Raw genomic sequence first — 6,901 nt, 5'->3', positions numbered from 1 at the left:
AGGAGGAGGAGAAAAGGAATGGTTCGGAGGAGGAGGAGGAGGAGGAGGAGAAGAGGAAGGGTTAGGAGGAGGAGGAGAAGAAAAGGAAGGGTTAGGAGAGAGAGGAGAAGGAGGAGAAGAGGAAGGGTTAGGAGGAGGAGAGGAGAAGGAGAAGGAGGAGAAATGGAAAGTTAGGAGGAGGAGAAAAGTAAGGGTTAGGAAAAAGAAGAGGAGGAGGAGGAGAAAAGGAAGGGTTAGGAGAAGGAGGAGAAAAGGAAGGGTTAGGGGAAAAAAAGAGGAGGAGGAGGAGGAGGAGGAGGAGGAGGAGGAGGAGGAGAAGAGGAAGAGGAAGGGTTAGGAGAAGGAGGAGAAAAGGAAGGGTTAGGGGAAAAAAGAGGTGGAGGAGGAGGAGGAGAAGAGGAAGGGTTAGGAGGAGGAGGAGGAGGAGGAGGAGGAGAAGGAGGAGGAGAAGGAGGAGAAGATGAGAAAATGAAGGAAAGTGTCACAATAAAACAGGAAGTGTCACAATAAAACAGGAGGTGGTTTAACTGAAGTTTGATTTGAACGGTCACGTGACTTACGGCTGCTGACGGGGTGAGCGTGCACGTGAGTGTGCACGTAGGGAGCCTTGCTGTATAAACCGACCTCCACTCTCCTCTTGTACTTCTGTCTTCCTCCTCTCACTCTGTCCATCCGAACTCCTGCAGACACAAAGCATCATGGGAAAACTGCAAGCTTTCTCTCACTCTCTTTCTTTCTCTCCTCCTCTCTTCTCTCTATCCTCCTTTCTCTGTTTCTCTCCTCCTCCTCTTCCTCTCCTCCTCCTCCTCTTCCTCTCCTCCCCTTTCTCCTCCTCCTCTTCCTCTCCTCCTCCTCCTCTTCCTCTCCTCCCCTTTCTCCTCCTCTTCTTCCTCCCTCTCCTTCTCCTCTTTCTCCTGCTCCTCTTCCTCCTTTCTCTCTCCTCCTTCCTCCTCGTTTCTCTCTCTCCTCCCTCTCCTAGCCTCCTCCTCCTCTTCCTCCCTCTCCTCCTTCTCCTCTTCCTCCCTCTCCTTCTCCCTCTCCTCCTCTATCTCCTCCTCCCTCTCCTCTCTCTCCTCCTCCTCCCTCTCCTAGTCTCCTCCTCATCTTCCTCCATCTCCTCCTCTTCCTTCCTCTCCTTCTCCTCCTCTTCCTTCCCCTCCTTCTCCTCCTCTTCCTTCCCCTCCTTCTCCTCCATCTCCTCCTCCTCCTCTTTCTCCTTTTCCTCCTCCCTCTTCCTCCTCCTCCCTCTCCTCTTTCTCCTCCTCTTCCTCCCTCTCCTCACCCCCCCCCCTCCTCCTCCTGAGGTCATGTGACGTACCTTCTCTCATCATGCCAGCCTGCAGACACTTCTGGAAGCGGCAGGCCTGACAGGCTTTCCTCCTCCTCTTCGTGATCTCACACTCGTTCATCACCGGGCAGCTGTACTCGATGTTGCCTAGGTAACCACAGACAGGAAGTACAACACAGCTGATCAGTTACTGTCCTCACCATGTGTGCTATGAATGTGTTTATAACTGGCACACTGGTCCTTCCTTTCTTCCTTCCTTCAGTTCCTTTTTTCCTTCCTTCTTCCTTCCATCTTTCTTCCTTCCTGTCTTCTTTCCTACCTTCTTTCTTTCCTTCCTTCCTTTTATCTTTCCTTCCTGTCTTCTTTTCCCTTCCACCCTTCCTTCCTCCCTCCATTCCTCCCTCCCTCCTTCTCTCCCCCTCCTCTCTTCCTTCCACCCTTCCTTCCTTCCACCCTTCTATCCTCCCTCCCCCCCCCCCCTCCCTTCCACCCTCCCTCCCTCCCATCCTTCCTTCCTCTCATCCTTCCACCCTTCCATCCTTCCTTCCTCCCTCCCTCCCTTCCGTCCTTCCTTCCACCCTCCCTCCCTTCCTTACTCCATCCTCCCTCCCATCCTTCCATCCTTCATTCCTTTCCATCCTCCCTCCCTTCCTTCCTTCCTTCCTCTCTTCCTCCCTCCTCCCTCCCTTCCACCTTTCCTTCCTCCCTTCCACCCTCCCTTCCTTCCATCCTTCATTCCTTTCCATCCTCCCTCCCATCCTTCCTTCCTCTCATCCTTCCACCCTTCCATCCTTCCTTCCTCCCTCCCTCCCTTCCGTCCTTCCTTCCACCCTCCCTCCTTCCTTACTCCATCCTCCCTCCCATCCTTCCATCCTTCATTCCTTTCCATCCTCCCTCCCTTCCTTCCTTCCTTCCTCTCTTCCTCCCTCCCTCCCTCCCTTCCACCTTTCCTTCCTCCCTTCCACCCTCCTCCCTCCTTCCATCCTTCATTCCTTTCCATCCTCCCTCCCATCCTTCCTCCCCCCTCCTTCCACCCTTCATTCCTCCCTCCCTTCCTTCCTTCCTCCCATCCTTCCACCCTTCCACCCTTCCTTCCTCCCTCCCTCCCTCCCTTCCGTCCTTCCTTCCACCGTCCCTCCCTTCCTTCCTTACTCCATCCTCCGTCCCATCCTTCCTCCCTCCCTCCTTTCCTGCCTCCCTTCCTTCCACCCTTCCATCCTTCCTTCCTCCCTCCCTCCCTTCCGTCCTTCCTTCCACCCTCCCCTCCCTTCCTTACTCCATCCTCCCTCCCATCCTTCCATCCTTCATTCCTTCCATCCTCCCTTCCTTCCTTCCTTCCTTCCTCTCTTCCTCCCTCCCTCCCTCCCTTCCACCTTTCCTTCCTCCCTTCCACCCTCCCTTCCTTCCATCCTTCAATTTCCTTTCCATCCTCCCTCCCATCCTTCCTCCCCCCTCCTTCCACCCTTCATTCCTCCCTCCCTTCCTTCCTTCCTCCCATCCTTCCACCCTTCCACCCTTCCTTCCTCCCTCCCTCCCTCCCTTCCGTCCTTCCTTCCACCGTCCCTCCCTTCCTTCCTTACTCCATCCTCCGTCCCATCCTTCCTCCCTCCTCCTTTCCTGCCTCCCTTCCTTCCACCCTTCATTCCTCCCTCCCTCCCTCCCTTCCTTCCTACCAGCCTTCCATCCTTCCTTCCTCCCTCCGTCCCTTCCTTCCTTACTCCCTCCCTCCCTTCCATCCTTCCTTCCTCTCTTCCTATCACCTTTCCCTTCCTCCCTCCCTCCCTTCCTCCCTTCCTCCCTTCCTTGTACTAACCCTACCCCTCATGAGCTCAGACTAGTATTAAATATAAATGAATGATATATATTATATAGTCTATGAATTGAAGCTGATCCTCTCAGAGTTCACATCCTGTTGGTTCTCACACTAATCTATAAACCTGTAGAGAGTTAATCTGAGATTAATCTGCAGTTAACTGATTATTGATCAGATTATTGATCGCTGCAGACACACAGACGGACGCTTCTTCTTTTCTCTCACACACTTTTACTCACTTCATCCTTCACTTCTGACTTTAAACAACCTTCCATCCTTCTGTCCTCCCTCCCTCTCTCCTTCTTCCTTCTTTCCTTCCTTCCATCTTTCCTTCCCTCTGTCTCTCTTTTCTTCCAACCTTCCTTCCATCTGTCCTCTTCCTTCCTTCCTTCCATCTTTCCTTCTTTCTTTCTCTTTCCTTCCTTCCTTCTCAGTCTCTCTTTCCTTCCTTCCTTCTTTCCTTCCTTTCTTCCACCTTTCCTTCCTCCTTTCCTCCCTTCTTTCCTTCCTCCCTCCCTTCCATCTGTTCTCCCTTCTTCCCTTCCTTCCTTCCTTCTCAGTCTCTTTCCTTCTCTCTTTCCTTCTCTTTCCTCCCTTCCTCCCTTCCTTCCCTCTCTGTCTCTCTTTCCTTCCCTCCTTCCTTCCTTCCTTCCCTCCTCAGATTAAATCAGTGCTCATCACTCCTCTTCCTCCCCCTCTTCCTCCTCCTCCTCCTCCTCCCCCTCTTCCTCCTCCTCTTCCTCCTCCTCTTCCTCACCCTGTATGGTCCTCTTGAAGAAGGCTTTGCAGGCCTCGCAGGACGCCACCCCGTAATGATACCCGGAGGCAAAGTCTCCACAGACCAGGCAGAGCCGCTTGGGCCCCGCAGCACCCAAAGGTGTCAGGTAGTCTCCTCTCAGGATGGAGTCCACCTGCACACAGGAAACACACCGATGATGTCACTATTATATTATTATTATCATTATTATAGTTTATTAGATTTTAACACACACACACACACACACACACACACACACACACACACACACACACACACACACACACACACACACACACACACACACACACACACTTGATGCATTATTATTATTATTTAATTGTTTTATTTATTCAATTGTAATTATTATTTAATATCTTATTTATTTTAATTTATAATTATTATTTTTATTATTTTATTTCTTATCATTTATTTATTTATAATTATTATTTATTTCTTATTTATTTTATTTTTATTATTTTGTTTTATTTATTAAATTTTAATTATTATTTAATATCTTATTTATTTTAATTTAATTTAATTATTATTTTTATTGTTTTATTCTTATTGATTGATTTATTTTATTATTTTATTTCTTATCCATTTATTTATTTATAATAATAATAATTATTTATTTCTTATTTATTTTATTTGTATTATTTTATTGTTTTATTTCTTATTAATTTATTTATTTATAATAATAATAATTATTGTTTAAATTCTTATTTATTTATTATTTTATTATTATTTTCATTTTATTATCCATTTAATTCTTCTTCTTATTCTCATTTTTATTTCTTATAAAAGGATTATATGATTAGTAAATGATTTATTATCTATTAATAAAGATGATCTCATCACTCAGCATTAAACACACACCTGTCTTATTAATTAATAAATAATTATTTTCAGATGATCAGCAAAGTAAAATCCTGCTTAGTGAATATTTGAAGTTTGAAGTATTAACTATTAAATCTCTGAATCTTTCAAACTGAATCTTTGCTGTAAGGAAAGTCATTTTCTACCTGAGCTGAAAACGACTCGGACACTGAGAACCGAGAGGAAGCGTCCGCAGCCACAGCACTTCCTCCTCCTCCTCCTCCTCCTCCTCCTCCTCCGCTGCTGCTTCCTCCGCTGGAACTAGAGCCAGTCGGGGAGTCTGGCTCCGGAGCTCCACACAGGAGTCTGTAGGAGGAAGAGGAGGAGGAGGAAGAGGAGGAGGGGCTGGGGAGGAGGAAGGCTGAGTGAGACGGACTCAGAGCTGCTGTGGTTTCCAGAGGGAAGCAGGGACTGAGAGGAGAGGAAGAGGAGCGCAGGAAGGAGGCTGGAGAGGAAGAGGAGGAGGGGGAGGAGGAGGAGTCCAGGGGGCTGAGGAGGAGGAAGAGGAAGAAGAAGAAGAGGAGGAAGAGGAGGAGCAGGAAGAGGAAGAAGAAGAGGAGGAGGAAGAGGAGAAGGAGGAGAAAGAAGAGGAGGAGGAGGAAGAGGAAGAAGAAGAGGAGGAGGAGGGGGAAGAGGAGGAGGAAGAGGAGGAAGAGGAGGAGGAGGAAGGAGGAAGAGGAGGAAGGGGAGGAGGAAGAGCAGTAGGAGGAGGAGGAGGAAGAGGAGGAAGAAGAGGAGGAAGAGCAGGAAGAAGAGGAGGAAGAGGAGGAAGAAGAGGAGGAGGAAGAGGAGTAGGAAGAGGATGAATGGGAAGAGGAGGAGGAAGAGGAGAAGGAGGAGGAGGAGGAGGAAGAAGAGGAGGAGGAAAAGGAGGAGGAAGAATAGGAGGAGGAAGAGGAAGAAAAGGAGGAAGAAGAGGACGAGGAAGAAGAGGACGAGGAGGAGGAGGAGGAGGAAGAGGAGAAGGAGGAGGAGGAAGAGGAGAAGGAGGAAGAGGAGAAGGAGGAGGAGGAAGAGGAGAAGGAGGAAGAGGAGAAAGGGAAAAAAAGGAAGAGGAGGAAGAAGAGGAGGAGAGTGTTAATTATAATTAATTAGTGAATGATTTATTATCTAAAAATACCTAAAAGTTATAATAAATAAAACAAAATAATAATAATAATAAAATAGTGTTTAAAAAAATTCTATCTAGTATTTAACAGATATTAAAACATATTAAACTATTTTATTTCTATGTGTTTAAACTCCACATGTATTTATGAGACAGCTGCAGTTATAAATATAATAAATATGTTTAATAAGCTTATAAATAAATCACATAGTTAATAAGTTAAATATATGAAGCTGTTATTTGACTTTAACAGGAGTTTAATGAGCTAGTTTATATTATTGTGATGATAAATTTAAAGCTAATTTAAAATGTAAAAACTCACAAAACTGATCAAACTGTGAGAAAAGATGATATTATTTAATATTCTGAGGTTCAAATAAATGATTTGATGGTTTTAATGTTTTTAAAATGAGTTTAAACAGTGTGGAGGTTAAATCACTGCATGTATATATATTCCATATGAAGCCTCTAAATTATATAAACTGGTCCTTTAATAAAGTAAAGTTACAAAAAATCAAATCCAACTGATAAGTCTTCATGAAGTCATTAAAGATAAAACTCTGAGTGAGATTAAAGTTTTTATGTCTTCATATTCTGATTCATAATTCATCTCTACATCAAACATCTGACTTTAAATTCATAAACGTTTCATCACTGCTGAATAATAAACATTCACAATCTCACTTTATTACTTTATAAGAGTCATAAATGTGTCTGAGCTGCACGAGAATATAAAAATTAAACATTTTATTTTAATTTTTTTAATATTCAGGGTCACTTTAATGTGAAATGAGGCTATAAGAAATGATTTTATGGTGTTTTAATGCTATAAAAAGGGTTAAATGTGACTTTAAACAGTGTGTAGAAGTCTAAAACTGCATCATTGAACACAAGATTTAAAAGTATTAAAAAGATTAAACATTTTATTTTAAGTTTTTTAAAATTGTGGGTCACTTTAAGGTAAAATTACACTATAAGAAATAATTATATGGTGTTTTAATGCTTAAAAAAGGGTTAAATGTGACTTTAAACAGTGTGTATAGGTTTTAAACTGCA

The 6,901-nt window shown here is 44.7% G+C and overlaps 1 pseudogene; it reads right to left on the bottom strand.

Annotated features, from left to right (window-relative positions):
• The window catches only part of LOC128359990 (estrogen-related receptor gamma-like), a 12,605-nt pseudogene extending 6,840 nt beyond the window's left edge, over positions 1 to 5,765 (bottom strand).
• Between the last annotated feature and the right edge of the window lie 1,136 nt (positions 5,766 to 6,901).

This window comes from Scomber japonicus, chromosome 6 (assembly GCF_027409825.1).
Source record: "Scomber japonicus isolate fScoJap1 chromosome 6, fScoJap1.pri, whole genome shotgun sequence".
Classification (NCBI taxonomy): Eukaryota; Metazoa; Chordata; class Actinopteri; order Scombriformes; family Scombridae; genus Scomber; species Scomber japonicus.
The sequence above is the reverse complement of the archived record's forward strand: the minus strand, read 5'-3'. Positions and strand labels throughout refer to the sequence as shown.